This window comes from Mytilus galloprovincialis, chromosome 5, assembly GCF_965363235.1.
Source record: "Mytilus galloprovincialis chromosome 5, xbMytGall1.hap1.1, whole genome shotgun sequence".
In the NCBI taxonomy this organism is placed as follows: Eukaryota; Metazoa; Mollusca; class Bivalvia; order Mytilida; family Mytilidae; genus Mytilus; species Mytilus galloprovincialis.
The window spans coordinates 2,182,106-2,201,941 of NC_134842.1; positions in this window are offsets into that span (position 1 = coordinate 2,182,106).

Here is a 19,836-nt window from a genome sequence, read left to right on the forward strand (position 1 = left end):
CTTGTTTTACCCGTTATCAGTATATCATCTACTCGAACCAAAACATTGGCTATACCTTGAACTACATTTTCAAGTGTTCTTTGAAAAATACCTGGGCTGGACGCTACACCATAAGGAAGTCTATTGTATCTGAATAAACCCTTGTGAGTGTTTATAGTCACATACCTTTTACTGTCCTCATCAAGTTCAATTTGTTGATATGCTTGGTTTAAATCCAATTTTGTATATTCTTGTCCTCCTCCAAGCGTTGCGTATAAATCCTCTGTTTTAGGAATCGGATAATTGTCTAACTTTGAAACGGCATTAACGGTTACCTTGTAGTCACCACAAATTCTAATAGATCCGTTCTCTTTAACTACGGGTACTATCGGAGCGGCCCAGTCGGAAAATTCCACTTGCTGAATCTGACCCTCCTTCTCAAGACGTTCAAGTTCCCTCTCCACTTTATCCTTCAACGCATACGGCAAAGGTCGAGCCTTGAAATATTTTGGTACGGCACTCTCATCGACATAAATTTTTGCTTTCATGCCTTTTACAGTTCCAAGTTCATCTTTGAAAACCTCCTTATTTGCTTCCAAGTTCACATTTAAATCCCTCGATTGATTGTCACTTCCAACGACGGAGAAAATATCCTTCCAATCCAGTTGGAGTTTGTTCAACCAGTCTCGGCCTAGTAAATTCGGACCTTTACGCTTCACTATCAGTAATGGTAATCTTGCACTTTCCTTCTTGTAGTTGACATTGACGATTGCACGTCCTATTACAGGAATCTGCTCTCCCATGTATGTTCGGAGTTTAGCACTTGACGGTTCGATTCTGAATTTCGACTTGTATTCCTTGTAAGTATCCTCGCTCATGATAGAAACGGACGCTCCGGTATCTATTTCCATGGCTATTTCACATTCATTCACATTGATTTGCACTTTATATGCCTCATTAGATTTATTTCCAAAATGAAAAACTGAGTAAACTTCATTTTCACTTTCACTTTCGGTAGTTTCATCCTGCTCCATGAAATGAGCACGTGGTTTAAAACGTGATTTAAACTCTCTGTGATTTTCACTTATATTCCCATTGTCAGATTTGCTACGGCATTTCTTTGCGATATGTCCTTTCTTTTTACAGCTGTGGCATTTTGCATCTTTAAACCTGCATTCAGCGGCTAAGTGATTTCCTCCACACCGGTAACAATCTCCTTGTTTCGAATTTCCAGAGTTGTTTCTTGTATATGATTTTGAAACTTTATTGATTTGTTTCTGAAATGTTCCATTTGTCCCACTCGCTTGGATGTCCTGTGCATTCTTCTCTGCAGTCTCCATAGCGGTAGCAATTTCCAATGCTTTATCAAATGTTAAATTCGGCTCTGCTAACAGCCTTCTTTGTATGCGGTCACTCTTTATCCCGACGACTAACCTGTAACGTAACATCGCGTTTAACGTGTCACCATAATTACAGTGTTCTGTCAGACTTCTTAATGCTGCAATAAATGTCCTCACTGGACAGGCAAATTGAACACATTTTAAGTTGGTGGTGACTTAAAAAATAATAATAGTCAATTGGTGATCGCTAATATCAGAAGTCCAGTATAATGGAATCCTCTTAATAAATGCATGTAGCTATTAACATATCATTAATAACTCCTTTGTTGTACTCCTATCCCGCAATTGTAATTCATGATCTCCGAGATAGACAAATAGAATAAATCTACTAAGTTTGAATTGTAAATCCCGGTAAAATAATTATGCTATTGCCGGCAAAATTATCAAATCAAAATTATCAAGCAAAATAATTGTATCAAATTATGAATCATAATTTACTTTGCGTCTTTCTACATATATCTCATAAGTTGAAGATTCCTATAACATTATATCTTGGTGTGTGTGTGTGTGTGTGTGTGTGTGTGTGTGTGTGTGTGTGTGTGTGTGTGTGTGTGTGTGTGTGTGTGTGTGTGTGTGTGTGTGTGTGTGTGTGTGTGTGTGTGTGTGTGTGTGTTGGGGGTTCAGCTGAAGCACACTTCTTATCCTTCTGAAATCCCCCTCCACTCCTTTAAGATAGTAAAAATGTAAAAAGGTATCATTTTTTTTTAGGTTGAATCTTTAAAAAAATTGTTTTGCTATTCTCAATGTTTTTAAAAAACAATTGTCAAATCGGTTGTCAGGTTGAATTTTCGAAAATTCATAAATATTTAAAAAAAATTCTAATTAAATATTTCGTGGAAGGGCAGACTAGATTTGTTTAGTGGTTGAAGACTATAAACCCTAGTTATCACACACAAAAAATTATATTTTTTCGAAGATACATGTATGCATTTTTATCATCCAACTTGAAAGACTGTCGTCAAATACTTTCAGTAAAAAAATAGCTATTAGAACACACCTACTCTGTTTTTGTGATTCATTAGATAGGTATTTCACTTGACCCATATCTTTCATCTTTTAGTACTGTGATTTTTTATGTTATGAAAGTCAACCTGTAGCTTTGATATATAAAAATGATAGAATTTGAAACGAGACGGTGTGTGAAATATTCTTGCTTTGTACGATATCAAGGCAAAATATTCAACTCAAACACGCCCTTACATAAAAAGGTGATTTTGACTTTATCTTTTCGATACAATTGTTACCCATTTTTTGAATTTTTTCTTGAGTCACATAATGGAAGGGCAGACACGAAAATTACTGAACTAATAGATTGATAAATTTTCCGTCCGTGATCATGTTTTCAAAAAAAGGTTATGCATTTTCCACATCCAACTTAAAAGATACCCATGTCGTCGACTTGATATCTAATTGTCTTGCTTAACTATGTACTTGATAGATTAAAACTTATGCAAATGGTGTTTGAAAAATAATAAAACACTTAGTAATTAAGAAGAACATTGTAATTTTGTTTGTTTCTATTAACTTTTAAAAATGTTGTCACTGTAGTAAACATCACAGTAAGCATTTATTGCCTTCTCTAACAAAACAGCTTCGATTCTTTTGTTCTATTTCAACCGGGTGTCCGACTAAATATTCATCCGGTAAATGTTCCTTTTGTATCTGATTTGGTAATTTTCCTCCATTACGTTACATGCGAATGCAAAATAATTAGTTTTGTCTATTCAGTCCAATTAAATGTGTGTTCATTTTTTAAAATAAAAACTATGCATGCAAACTTCAATGAATAAACACGTATTAAGGATGTACTGAGGAGTTGATCTAAGGTAAAATTAAATAAATCAAGAAATCAAAATTGATACTATAAGCTGGAAGAGCATAAGTTAAGAATCAAAATAAGCTAAAATATTGATAGGTCATGGAGCTCCTTTTCCATGATATTTGATTAATAAAATATGGCGGGAAAATACTGACTCGGACCTTTACCTTCTTTTTTTGCATTGGTTTTAGTTGGGTCTCAAATCAAAAGAAAGAAAATCAAGAAGCTGCTTAAATTTTGTCAAATGACCTTTTATGAGCTATTAAGTATTATGTTAAAGAATGAAGAAGTGTTATAGGGCAAAATATTTTACCTTGCATCGTATGGAAAAACATCAAGGAGTCCTAATTCCAAACCCTCACCTAAGTACATCCTCAAACTAGGTTTCACTTGCCCGATCAAAATAGTGAGGTGAGATATATTAGCAAGTGCAATGCATTATATGAAAACAAACTCTTTAATTTAGACGTCCGTTATTCCCATTTCATGTCTAAATGAAGCAAAAACACATGAAACAACTTTTATCTTTCTTAGTTTTATCCTTGCCTGACAAACAAAAATCAAATGTTATAAATCGTATTAAAACAGTAGATAAAAACCATAGTAAAAAAATATTTAAAACTTTTTTAATGAGCAGTCAGTTATGTGATAAACTGAAGAGACCCCCCCAAAAAAAAAAATTAAAATTAAATGGAAATTGTAAATTATAGCATTTTACAAGATCTTGTCTTTGTGTGCTAAGTACTAGTACAGAATTTTAAAGACAATAGGTAGGTCGGACAATAGGATGTCGACAGTGAGTTTGGACGTTAAACTTTAAAATACCACTGGAAAATGAGGGTATATTGAATAAGGACAGAAATTTAGACTTGAAACAGCTGGCAATATTCGGACCACTCAAATATTAGGTGCAAGAGTTTTTAATTTGCCGAGAGCGATGATCCATAAAATCTACCCTGAAGTCGAGCATCCATGTTTACGTGTAGTTTACAATATCATTATTTTTAGGTTAGATACTTTTAGCTCGCTTTAGTAACAGTGAGAATTCTGTGAAACTATATTGTGCATTGTACTTTGACTTTTGGTGTGATATTATGTACTACCGATCACTACCGCTCTCCTGGTTGGTCTCGTGTGGAGGTGTTCGCCTCGAGAGCGGGAGGTCATTTGTTCGAATCCCGAACGGGTCAAACAAAGACGTTAATTAAATCGGTATTATATTTCAACGCTAAACACGTGGCATCATAAAGTAAGAGCACAGACTGGCCGGCTCAGAGTCGATAATGTGTCCGGGTCGGTTGACTTTTCCTCCTACGAACTAATATCTTGTGAACTTACAAGATAAAAAAAAACGACTCAGATTGTCAGTCTAGTAAAAAACGGGGTTAATAATCTTATTATATTTACTTGCTATCGTCCTGAATATTAATTTTATTTGCCGCTGGATGTCATCCATTATCATTATTTATTTTACCGTTATATTATACAGTGAAGTGTTTTTCTTTTACTGGTTTATATTACAACTTAAATTTTCACCGATCAAAATTAAAATAGGGCAAAAGAATTTTTTCAACCAAACACTTGTGATTGTTGAAAAGTGCTTATGATGCATTTTATGTTATTATGAACATATCAAGATGTTAGCAGAATGCATTTTTTTTAATGCAATTTCCTTGTGTAGTAAATCATAATTTAAACATTCTGTTCTGATTACAGAAAAAGAAGTGGATCCAGTACATATAGAGATATTGGGTGAATTAATTCCAAAGTATATTAGAGGTATATTATAAGTTTATGGATGTTGACATTTTATAATTTGACAACAACAATAGCCTGCACCCTTGCGATCCCTGGACATGCTTGTGCTTTTATGTTTGATATTTAGCCAGATCAAAGGCTTTCACTTCTAAAATAGGACTGACCCTTCTCTAACAGTAACTTTACTATATCAGTATGTCTTTTATAACTTGCTGTATTAACACCTCTTAAATAATTTGTCAAATGTGGAATCAAAAACCATTTACATCTAAATTTGAATGATTTTACAATTTTTTCTGGTTAAGCAAGACAATTTATTATTGTTTTGCTAGTTAGTGTATATTTTGAAGGGATATTTTCAATTTAGATTTCATGAAAACAAGCAGATGAGTTATGATGGCCAATGAGACACCTATCCTCATAAGAACAAGTATATAAACATGCACAGGCAACCATCCAGTCTTCAACAATGAGGGAAACTTGTACGGTATACTAAGGTATAAAAGGTCCTGAGAGTCAAATGTGAAACAACTTTCAACATAGACTCAATTCACTATATTATGTCTTTGAAATAATCATATAAATAGTAATTTTCTGTAATAAGCTACTCTTATATATTTTTTAGAGCTAATAAAATATCAGTTAGAAGACTGGGAAAAGAAAGATAAGATGTTCGTGTCTACAAGAGCCAGTGATTACGTCATGGAATGTTTACTGGACAACAGTTGTTTGACATTAACTGCCCCATCAGGAGTTGGAAAATCATTTATTGCCAGACACACGGCCCTAGTTCTACAGAAGGAAGGACACCAAATAATACCAGTGTACTCACCAACAGATATTAGAGATTTTTATCTACCTGGTAAACTGACAGTCTTTATAATAGATGATGTGTGTGGAAATTTCACGGCGAATCAACAACAGATTGAGAATTGGAAACAACTGTTACCTGTGATTAACACAATTATTGCAGACAAATGTTGTAAGATTATTTTATCTTGTAGGTTACAAGTCTATAAAGATAGAAAGTTTAATATATTATTACCTTTTACATCATGTGAATGTAATTTAATATCAGATAAGTTATGTCTTACATCTGTAGAGAAAACACTTATAGCAAAAACCTATATTGGTACAAGCATGACAGATATTGATGATCTATCTTCTAAATGTGATTTTTTCCCACTCTTATGTTCCTTATATCATGAAAAAGAAGATGTAGATGTCAAAGAATATTTCAAAAATCCTTTTGATGTTTATAAAAGTGAGCTAGACAGGTTAAGTGAGCATGGTGATGAAGGGAACTATAAAATATGTAGTCTTGCTTTATGTGTTCTCTTTAATAATCAGCTGAAAGAGAAATGGTTCCAGGGTAAAGTTACAAATGAACAACGAAATATTATAGAAGACACATGTGAGGCTTGTAAATTGAACCGAGGTACATCGAAAGCAAAACTTAAAGAGGCTATTGACACTCTAGATGGGACATTTATATGTATACATAATGATATTTATAGAACTCTACATGATAAGCTGTTCGACTTTCTTGCTCATTACTTTGGTCAGAAAATGATAGAATGTTTGATAGATCATGGTGATAGTGAATTAGTACATGAACGTTTTATCTGGCAGAAGTCACCAGATGACAAGAAAAGTAATATAGACTTCATTATAGAAATACCAGATGATTATTTAGAATCGTATTTACAAAGGTTTATCAAGGACTGGCTAGCAGGAAAGGTTGCAGTTGTGTTCAGTAACACTAATATGGAAGTGTCATCATTCAGAAAACAGTTAATACAGTACTTACAACAACTAGATCAATTACAGCAAGTAAAATTAGCCAATACGAAGGATACAGTGAGATTAAAGGAGAGCTGTAATGCAGGTACTACTCCACTGGTATGTAATTGTCATGATGGTTATACTGATATGGTACAATGGATGTTACGTATTGATGTTGATGTGGATCAATGTAGAGATGATGGGGTAACTGGACTGATCAAGGCATGCCAGAACGGCCATACTGACATAGTAAAGTTACTGTTAAAGAGGAATCCTGATGTAAATCTATGTGACAATGATGGCTATAGTCCTCTGTTACAGGCAAGTCAGTATGGACATACTGATATAGTAAAGTTACTGTTAGAGAGGAATCCTGATGTAAATCTATGTGACAATGATGGCTATAGTCCTCTGTTACAGGCAAGTCAGTATGGACATACTGATATAGTAAAGTTACTGTTAGAGAGGAATCCTGATGTAAATTTATGTGACAATGATGGCTATAGTCCTCTGTTACAGGCAAGTCAGTATGGACATACTGATACAGTAAAGTTACTGTTAGAGAGGAATCCTGATGTAAATATATGTGACATTGATGGCTTTAGTCCTCTGATAAGTGCAAGTCTCAATGGACATACTGATATAGTTAGATTACTAATAGAGAGGAATCCTGATCCATGTGACAATACACCACTGAGTACGTCATATGTCAATAACAACATCAGTATCAATAACAGTCCGAGTCTTGTCCAGTCATTACTTAAACACAAACCAGACATTAATGCCCAGACATATGATGGAGGTAATGCTTTATATTTCAGTGCACGAGATGGAAACATTGAGATAACACAGTTACTGTTAGAGAATAATGCTGACTCTAATATCTGTATCTTTAGTAAACAGTATATAGCAGAAATGATAAAAAATCATCCAACTGGAACTTTAGGAAAATTAACACAAAACATATTCGATAGCCTTGTAAAGAGTACATCATCACGTGTAACAGAATACGTCAGTCAGAAGTCAGTAAATTATGTCTTTGATGTAGTAGCTGGTTCCTCTCCATTACATATCGCATGTTTTATAGGTAGAAAAGATGTAGTCAATTGCCTTCTGGACCACCATGCTCACATCAACATGACAAAAGAAGATGGAACAACACCATTATTTTATGCATGTGAAGTAGGACATGAGGATATTGTACTGTTATTGTTAGATAAAGGAGCAGACTCACATATATCTAGACTAGATGGAAAATCCCCTTTAGACATTACAAAATATTATGGACATACATCTATAGCACTCATTTTAACAGAACACAAGAAGATGGCGGATCAACTTGTTGTTTAATTAGTCTTCTTGGTCAGTGGAAAAGTTGTTTTTTCAATGATAGTGTTGTTTGGTGTTTTGTTAGTTATTTACCGGTATTCGTTCACATACTTATGTTTCTATTTTACATCTGCTGATATACATCCTAACAGTTCTGCCCCTGTTTGAAATCTTCTGTTATTCATCATGTAAATTATGTATCTGTTTAATAGCTACCACTATTAATTTAATTGTGGTGGTTATTGTTGAATATATATTGATATTAATCACAGCATTCCTGTCCATGTAATTGATATCTACTGCTATTCATCCCATTACTTCTGTATGTGTTTGATATTTACTGATATTCATCCAATTATTTCTGATTTTGTTAGATATTTACTGCTATTCATCACATTTCTTCTGTCTCTGTTTGATATCTACTGATATTCATCCCATTATTTCTGTTTTTGTTAGATATCTACTGCAATTCATCCCATTACTTCTGTCTTTAGTTGATATCTACTGATATTTATCCCATTACGTCTGTCTCTGTTTAATATCTACTGCGATTCGTCCCATTAGTTCTGTCTCTGTTTGATATCTACTGCTTGTCATCCCATTACTTCTGTCTATTTTTGATGTCTACTGCTATTCATCCCTTTACTTCTGTTTTTGTTTGATATCTACTGTTATTCATTCCATTGATTCTGTCTCTGTATGATATCTACTGCTATTCACACTATTACTTCTGTCTGTGTTTTTAATATATACTGTTATTCATTCAATTTATCCTGTCGCTGTTTGAAATCTACTGCTATTCACCCCATAACTTCTGTCTTTATTTTATATACACTGCATTACGTATCATTACTCCAGTCTCTGTTTGATATCAACTGCTATTCATCACATTACGTCTGTCTGTGTTTGATAAATGTTGTTATTCATCCCATTACTTCGCACTCTGTTTGATATCTACTGCTATTCATCACATCACTTCTGTCTCTGTTTGATATTTTCTGCTAATCATCACATTACTTCTGTCTCTGTTTGATTTCTTCTGCTGTTCACCCAATTACTTCTGTCTTTGTTTGAGATCTACTGTTATTTATCCATTACTTCTTTGTTTGTTTGATATATAATTTTATTTATCAAAAAACGTTAGTGCTATTTGTGTTTGATATATGCGAGTATGCATTACTTCTGTTTCTAATGCTTTCATGTGTTAAAGCCACATGCCCCACCTAACATTACTTTTTTTTGTGTTTTCGTCATAAAGAGAAGAGATATAGTTGAGGCGTAATAAAACCAGTACATCTCTAAGTATTATTTGCTGGAAACTTATGTTTTTTGTTTTGTGAACATTTGTTAAATATAAATATTCTATGAAATGTTTTGTGAACGACTAAAACTTATTATCATAATAACTGTACACCATTTGGTAAACATTTTATAGTCTGATCAGTGTTTGTCTTTATTCTGTATTGTCCTTATTTTACCTTTTTTTCTTTCTGATTAAAATGCTGTATTTTTCATAGTTTACATTTTTTTGACTTATTATGTTTTTCATGCTGTTTTTTCCATAGTTTACAGTTTTTATTTTACTCCATAGTTTACCATTGTTTTAATCTGATATTGATAATACATCTTCCATGTTAATCATTTTTATCTTATTATAATTTTCATGTAGAATTTTCCGTATTGTTAGAATTTTGTTGTTGTTTGTTCATTTTTGTATTCTTGATTTTTTATGTTTGCTTATGTGCTTTGTCTATAAATTTGCCTTTTGATTTTCTTTGTTGACATGTGTGTTTTTTTTAAAGTGATTTATATCTAGAGAGGAATCCTGATCTATGTGACAATACACCACTGAGTACGTCATATGTCAATAACAACATCAATAACAGTAACAACCCGAGTCTTTTCCAGCCATTACTGAAACATAAATTAGACATGAATGCCCAGACATATGATGGAGGTAATGCTTTATATTTCAGTGCACGAGATGGAAACATTGAGATAACACAGTTACTGTTAGAAAACAATGCTGACAGCAATATCTGTATCAATAGTAAACAGTATATAACAGATACATTGCATAACCATCCAAGTAGAACATTGGAAGAAGTAAAACAGGGATTATTTAATAGCCTTGTGGAGAATACATCATCAAGTGTTACACAATACGTCAGTGTAAGAAGTCAACAGATTATGCCTTTGATGTAGTAGCTGGTTCTTCTCCATTACACATCGCCTGTTTCATGGGTAGGTTAAATATAGTCCGTTGTTTAATAGACTACAATGCTAACAATAAAATGACAAAAGAAGATGGCACCACAACATTATTTTATGCATGTGAAGTAGGACATCAGGATATTGTACGTTTATTGTTAGATAAAGGTGCAAATACACAGATTTGTAGACTAAATGGAGAAACCCCTTTAAGTGTTGCAACAGACAATGAACATGCATCTATAGTAATAATGTTAACAAATCACACAAAGAAGGAGGAACGACGTTCTTCTTAACGATTGTTCTTACGTCAGTGGTTTGTGATGAAATGTAAAAAAACTAAGTCAGTTATATAAAATCCTTTTTCTAAATTATTTTGTTTATATGTGTTGGTTTATTTTGTTGGATATCTACTGAAATTCTTTTCATTACTTTTCTCCATACCTGCAAATGCTGTTTTTTAAATTACATATATATCTTAATTTCATAACCAGGCTTAGTTTGATTTCCCGTCTGATTGGTTTTACAAGGTAATTATTGGAGATCTTTGTATTTTGCTATTCTGTGTAACCTTGACTCCGTGTCGAACACCGTACATTGACCTAGAATAGTTTTCCTTTAAAAACTGTGACTTTGATTGAGAGTTGTCTCATTGGCACTCACACCATATCTACATATATATTTTGTCTTAGAATATAGAAGTAGTAAAACATTAGTTTGGTGACAAAGAATAAAACTGTACTCTACTTAGTAAAAATTGTAATTCTACCATTTCTCAGTTGTTTTCAGTTACTTACTTCACTGTTTTCTAAATTCACATTTCTTTTACATGGTGAGATCAGATCAGTGTTTGTTTACCTGTGAATTCTGAAATTATTGCGATGTTTTAATTAATGCGAAAAATGTAAAAGGGTTATAATCGTTATAGTCGAAACTCGCATTTTGAAATATTTCATATGAATTAAACAGGATTTTTTTCTCAATATTGCAAAAATTAAAATCGTATGATTAAGTTTAGATTACGATTTGAGAGTACTCAATCTCGAGGGTCATTGTTTTGATCAGTGTTGAAACATATTCTATACAGTGGTGTTGATTTATCAGTATTTAATGTAACGCTATTGTCTCACCTGATAATAATGTGACATTATAGAAGATGTTGTCATCTGCGAGAATGAAAAAAATAGTACAACCGTTTAATTTCATTTTTAGAAGGTATTCAGATTTAGAATTTTTAAAATTGTTTAAAAAACTAAAAATGTTAAATTCTTTATATTTACTCATACTTTGTCAATGCTATAATTACTTGTTGTGTATTTGAGTTTTTAAACACATATATTACTAATTATTGTGCTTGCTTTTATTTGTTTTTCGCTGTATTATAAATCATATATTTGTTTATGTCATTTGTGTCTTACATTTACAGAAATAAAGGAATATTTTAATGAACAGATTAATTTTACCTGTTGATACTATTAGTCATGCTTGTTTGTTATTTTATATTAATATGGATCTTGTCTATATACCAGCTTTAATTATTTTTAATATCTACTAATTTTCACTTCTTCGGACTAGGAACATCAAAATTGTTCTCCTTAAATATGTACAGGACGTTTTGTCTAGCTCTAATTGTATAGATTATTGTCGATATTCGCCCCATATGAATCAAACTTTAAATTATGTTTATTTATATTACAGAAATTGTTTGGTATTCCTTATTGGAAGATTTTATATACACAGAGTTATAATAACTACGTATACTGATTTTATGAGTGCCCCGTGTGTAAGGGTTAGGGTGCAAATAAGGGTGTAAAGTTGAAGTACGCAATAGAAGTGAAGCTCCTGCTAGAGGAGGAAGATAAAGACTAGGTAACAAGGTAACAAGTTGTATACCTAAAACGACAAAGTTATTTTTCATTTACCTGTATATATTATGAAATCGATTTTCAAATATGATGACTTTCAAAGAGTTGTTTAATATTTCGCAATGGTGTCTTGCAATGGCTTTGTTTGGACTTGTTTGTTTGCTTTTGGTCTTGTATGTTTGTCTCTATAACAATTTTATTAACTATATATTTTCATTCAGGTATCGCAGATCAAATTTATTCGTTCATAGTGTGTTTATTTACGATTTTTGATGAGTTAAACTTTCCAATTGTGATTTATCGTCTGTTTTTCTATGATGTGATGTTAAACTTTTTTTTCAGAAAAAAGGGAGAAGGTTTGGTACCATTAAAACGTTTAATACAACTGCAAATGTTTGCACCTGTCCTAAGTCAGGAATCTAATGTTCAGTAGTTGCCGTTTGTTTATGTAATTTATACGTGTTTCTCGTTTCTCGTTTTTTTTTTTATATAAATCAGACCGTTGGTTTTCCCCTTTGAATTGTTTTACACTTGTAATTGTGAGTAGCTATCAAAGGTACCAGGATTATACGCCCTATATAGCTTGTTTTTCGGTGTAAGCTAAGGCACCATGTTGAAGGCCGTACATTTACCTATAATTGTTTACTTTTATAAATTGTTATTTGGATGGAGAATTGTCTCATTGGCACTAATACCACATCTTCTTATATCTGATTATATAAATATGCTATAACTTCTATACGAACTTATGATAAATGTATATTGTTATACAGACTTAAATAGAATGTATTTGTCTGTGCATATTTAGGTCTATAAAAAAAACGGTCCAATCTATGTGTATTTATTTACGGATTTAATCAAGTATGAACTACTTTATTTGTAGGTGCGCTATTCCTTTTGGGATTATGTTATTATAAAAAAAAGATAATATAGAGAAGTTTCATTTTGTTGTTTGCAGTTAAAACATTCATTCATTTTGGCAGTTTTTTTGTGTTGATATTTTGACCTTGTTACTATTAAGTATAACTCGTAACAAATTTGAGTAAGTCTTAAAAAGAATATCATTATTGTCTTTTATAAATTTGCTTTGCTGTTATCTTGTATTCGGCTTGCATATGACGTATTAGAATTAAAAAAAACAATTAAGAGGTATCATGTGAGCAATGCAGACTCTGAATCTTTGTAGTTGCATTCCTTGTATAGCACAGTGTAATCACTCTGCGATTTTGTAATGAATTATTAAATGTACAAGAATAAGGATCATATATTGTATTATGAGTATATTTCTTTGTAAATCAGAAACCTAAAATTGATCGTAATAAAATTATTAATCAGAATTATTTGTCTCTTTTATTAATTCATTCACGATTTGAAAATAAAATGATGAGGTATGATTAACAAAGAGACAATTATCCACCAGAGACCAAATGATGTAATTGTAAGCAAACATATGTAACTTTACAAGTTTTCAGCTTTGTGCAAAACTCATACTGTAAAGTAAGGTGCTGATATTCCATAATGTCAACCAACTTGTGATGGCGTCCGTACACTTACGAAGGGTTGATTTCAACTTAACCACTTGAAACTCTTGGTTTGTTGTCTTCCTTGTGAGCAACCTTCTATCGAGGAAATCATAATATGAAATACTCACCCTGAAATATTGTATCAACTAGGATATATGTAATCTGTATGCAGGCGCTGCTGGAATGTTGCTATATAGAAATGGAAAGTTCGCAATTGGGAAACTGAAATCATCCCTTTTGTCGTTAAGTTTTGTGAATATTTTCCTAGATCTCAATCAACACCAATTCTTTGTAAAACAGTCAACTATTCTTGTGGTCTTAAATGTTGTGTCTTAATTAATAGCTACTATTGCTAAAACAGGTAAAAGGAACAATAAGGACCTTCAAAGAACATAACCTCAGTCAAAAGGAATGTGTACTCTAATATGGCGGAACATATGACGGCAGTGTTCCCGCCTGCCCTAAATAGAAGGGCGCCCCGCCCTTGGTGCCCTTACCCCCGCCCTTCTGCCCTCCAAAGCCAAAGAATGGCCCCCTCTGTCTTTTCAAAAGATACATTTTACAAATTTCATGCCTTCTGGCGTTTCCGGTAAAATTGTTACTTGATTGTGTAACACTAATTAACTGACAATGGGATTAAGTTAAATACCTAATGCCTTTGGCAGTTTTATCACCTCTGCTAATGATTGTTCACTGCTAATTAGTGGATTTAAGATAATTGAACAAATACTAGATATTTAATACAGAATGAAAATGCCCACATGGTAGCCATTTGTTATGTTTACGTATCATAGCATATGTACACATAAAAAATATATTTTTAAATAAAATTTATAACAATTTAAAAGGCATACTAAGTTTTGACTCACGGACACACAAAAAAATATATAAAATAGCCAAATGATGAAAAGAAAATATGAAATGACAAATGTACCCACACTAGAGACAGATTATTCGGTCTAGGGTTTATGTCGATCATATTTTTGTCCAAACTATTCATAACTTAATGAAAAAGGAAATACTTCAATAAGGCAAAATGAAAAGAATGTATGTGTATTCCCTATGTCTGTCTTGGTAGTCCAAATAAATATGACGTCTTGAAAGGCTATTATAATTTTTTTCTTTGACGCCTTACATCGACGGCATAACGCCAAACCCATATATTCAGTTGGACTTTGAGAAGGAATTTACTGCTTTATTAAAACGTTTAGCTGATTTCTCCTAAAGATACTTCATTTTAGGTGTATGAAATATATTTTTTAACCAAACTCGGTACATTTTCACTGACCTGAATTTCCGGATAAAGTAACAAAATGGTTCTGGAAATTCGGGTTTTACCGAGTTTGGTGTCAAAATTATTTTATAATCTTCTTAAAGGAAATCAGACAAACGTTTTAAAAAATGCAGTCGACATGTTCCCACCTCGGATGGAATTTTTCCTTATATTATTATTTCTGTAGGGATTAATTGGAAATATTTTGCACAAACAAACACATAAAAGGTAAGAATTTTTGTTGATGCATTTTGTTTTAGCCTTCAATGAAAATTTGATGGCTAAATTGGGTCTCAAAATTGAAAAAAAAAAAACGAAAATGGCGGCTTCAGCATAATGACGTCGATGTAAGGCGTCAAAGAAAAAAATTATAATAGCCTTTCAAGACGTCATAATTATTTGGACTACTGTCTTGGAGGCTCATCGCTACCATAGGCGGATCCAGCCCTCCTCCTTTTTCGTGTGAAAAAAAATGGTTTATTATACAAGTTAACATTAAAAGAAGACTTTAGCGGGGCCCTCTGTTATGGCAGTCAGTGACCCCCAAAATCCCATTTATAGAAAGTTGTGCGATCACCATTTGCTACCACAAACGGATCGAATTGCATCCCTTCCCACCGACATGAGAGAATCTGGCGACTGACATTAATCATTGTTGCCTAACCATTTGTGCCTGTAATTTTCCCTCTGGAAGTAATCAGAATTATGTTATCCGGCTGGCGTATCAAGTCACTGAAATGCGCCCGAGATTACTCGGACTTCAAACAGCTGTTTTGCATCACAAGCTAGACCCATGACCGTAGGACGTCAGAGTAATCTCGGACTGGCACAGGTCAAATCGTCTCCTATAGAAAAATTCGACAACTGATAATGTCGATAATATATACATATGAAACCATTACAGACATACATGATACAGTTGTCGAGTTGAGTAGAACATTCCTTATGTCATGAATGAGGGGGTGTCATGAATGGCTAAATCTGAGAAATCTCGGACTACGAAGTGCATGTAAAATATAAGCAAATCTACTTACCTGTACGAATAGCGTTCTATTGCGAATATGTTATTGTTATATCAAAATGATGATAAATTGCGGCATACTGGCCAAAGAAGTGTTTTTCGTCCTTCCCCTTGCAACCATGTCCACTTCGCCGATTTTAAACATTCTTTTTACATGACGTCATGCGGGTGGGATCTACCGCAATTAACGTAAAAAAATAGTGCAAGCGCTTTCAGTATTAAATATAAGAAAAACTAATATATAAGAGAATATTAAAAGGGTTATCTGTTTTAATTACTTTTCAAAATATATTTATATCGGTATAAGTGATTCTTGAGAATTGATTTCTTTTCATGTTTACTGTGTCTGCACGACTCTCTACGCATGATGGTAAACTACCTCTTCTGTCATAATATCCCTTACGTCATTAGATAAAGTGTTGGGAAGAAACAACAAACGGATTTTTGTTGTTGTTTTATTTTTTGCATTACACAAAATTATGCATTGGAGTACATCTATAGAAATTCGGCCAACGGTATATCAAACAGAACTTGAAGGATTACTGCATTTGGATATTTTGCGATGTCTGTACTCCTACAGTTTTGGATGCCAGCATCCAGCTTTTTCGGGATGCCAGCATCCAAATAAAAACGGGATGCCAGCATCTCAGTCAATAAAACGGGATGCCAGCATCTCAATAAAACGGGATGCCAGCATCTCAATAAAACAGGATGCCAGCATCTCAATAAAACGGGATGCCAGCATCCAAAAAAAACGGGATGCCAGCTTCCCAATATAACGGGATGCCAGCATCTCAATGAAACGGGATGCCAGCATCGCAATGAAACGGGATGCCAGAATCCCCAAAAAAAACGGGATGCCAGCATCCCAATATAACGGGATGCCAGCATCTCAATAAAACGGGATGTCAGCATCCCAATATGACTTGATGCCAGCATTTCAATATATAGGAAATCCAGCATCCCCAAAATATAAAAAAATAGTTTACAAAATATATGCAAAACAAGCATCCCAGTAATAGTAAGATGCGCCAGTACATTATTATTTTAACAACAGCATCTACATCAAATTGTAATGCCAGAAGCATATAAAATTAAACACACAGCATACGTACTATAAAAAAGATGCTACCTTATGCAAAATATGAAAGCAATTAAAAAATTGAGAAATATTTTGAAATATTATTCAAAATTAGCATCTTTTGAAATATGCTATTTCCTAGTTATTTCACGGAATGTATGAAAAAAACTGTACATGAGAATTTGAAATTTTAGTTGAGAACTCATTCAGACAAACAAATGACACTTTTTTCTGCCATTGACAGAACAACTAAATCGTTCAGATTCTAGAAAAATAATTAATCCTTACATATTATGAAATATACATATATACAATAATATACCATTCATCAATCATACGTCAAACGCACTAACATATAAATAACCAATCATTGGTAGTAAAGGCAGACCAGGAAAAACTGCATTATGGTAACTAGTATCTGAAGTCAATGCTGGAACCTCCATCAGGACCTCGATAGTTCAAAAAGTGAACGGAAAGCAAAAATATTTGTCAAACAACAGATATGTTAAACATTTCAAATAACATTTTCCCGCTATACTGATCGACAACTCGAGAAACTATACTATAAACGATAAACACCATTTGTTTGTCATTGACAGCACACAAATAAAACTTGCATCGTACACATAACCAAAAAATAAATAACACAAACGCAAATTCAAATTTTCCGACCGACCATAGTACGCGATTAAAAGAGAAGGGTTATCTATAGGTGTAATGCCTTTGAAATCGATTGCGAGAGTACAAATCTAGGTTGCAGGAACTTTTTAGGAAGACAGATAAGAAGTTAGCAATATCCTTTAACTCTAATTTCCGCTATATAGATGATGTTCTTTCACTAAATAATTCAAATGTGGTGACTATGTGGATCACATTTATCCTATTGAACTAGAGATAAAGGATACTACAGATACAGTTAAGTCGGCTTCATACCTTGACTTACATCTAGAAATTGACAATGAGGGTCGGTTAAAAACAAAACTTTACGATAAAAGAGATGATTTCAGCTTTCCAATTGTGAACTTTCCATTTCTTAGTAGCAACATTCTAGCAGCACCTGCATACGGGGTATATATCTCCCAATTGATACGATATTCCCGTCCTTGTATTTCCTATCATGATTTTCTTGATAGAGGGTTGCTGCTCACAATGAAGCTAATAAACCATGAGTTTCAAATGGTGAAGTTGATATCATCCTAGACTGGTTCCCGATCGCAACATTAAGTATGTTACACATATACCAATATAACGTGAGACCTGAGATCACCCCTAGTTTTTGGTGGGGTTCGGGTTGTTTATTCTTTGGTTTTCTATGTTGTGTCATATGTACTATTGTTTATCTGTTTGTCTTTTTCATTTTTAGCCATGGCGTTGTCAGTTTGTTTTAGATTTATGAGTTTGACTGTTCCTTTGGTATCTTTCTTCCCTCTTTTACAAACTAAAACCGCGGAAAACAAATCAACTATAATAGGATAAACAACGTAACATTAGAAACAATAAAGTGCAAGAAAAAACAACCGAAAATGTAACTTGAACACACACAGAACCAGAACATAAGATAACAACAGCTATTTTCGTATCTTGGTACATGACCTTCGGTAAAAAACAAAACTTTTCGAAAAAGGAATGCTTTCATCTTCTCAATTGTGAACTTTCCATTTCTATGGTGCTAAATTCCAGCAAAGCCTGTCTACGGATTATATATCTCCCAATTGATACGATATTCCCGGGCTTGTATTTACTCTTATTATTTTCTTGATAGAAGATTGCTGCTCACATGGAAACTAGTAAACGAAGAGTTTCAAATGGTGAAGTTGAAATCATCCCTTCGAAAATTTTACGGACGCCATCACGAATTTGCTGACCGTCAAGAAATAACAGTATGATATCGGATATGTTCCTTGTGTTTACGAATGTGACCTTCTCAATAAGACTATTCATCGGATTAGTAATACCATAAGTATGTACCATTTCTATGTTGTGTCTTCTGTACTATTATTTGTCTGTTTGTCTTTTTTGTTTTTAGCCATGGCGTTGTCAGTTTATTTTCAATCTATGACTGTCCTTCTGTTATCTTTCGTCCCTCTTTTAAGACACAGTGTTGGGTTGAACCTGGTTTTGTGACCAGCCAAACCTATTGCTTTAATGGCAGTGTTAAACATAGCACTTATGAAACTGAAATTATATCTTCAGCGCATGCATACGGAGTACATATCTCCCAATTAATACGATAGTCTCGGGGCTTGTTTTTCCTGCTATGAATTCCAAGAAAGCTTTTAAACCAAGAGTTACAAATTGTGAAATTGAAATCATCCCTTCGACAATTTTACGTACGCCATCACAAGTTGGTGAACTTTTATGGAATAACTGTTTCATAGATGATAGCAGATATGCTTCTAATGTCGTAACTACTATCCCGTTCCCTTTTCACGAATGTTACCTACCGATTTTTGACCGGGTTCGTAAAAGCTTGAGATATCAATACACTGTTAAAAATTAAGTTTCATATTTTGGCCATGGTTAATTCATTGCTTAAGTTTTTGGTCAAGGTAGTTTGGGATTAAGTTGAAGTCCTGTCAACTTGAAACTTAGTACATATGTTTATATTATGATATAATCTACCACATTTTAATGCCAAATTTAGAATGTTGCTCCCAATTTCACGGTTCACTAAACATAAAAATGATAGTGCGATTGGGCCATCTGTGTACTATGGATACATTCTTGTTTAACAAAGATATGACTCTCGGTCTTTTCAATTCAATTTAATGGAACAACGAGCAGAACTACGT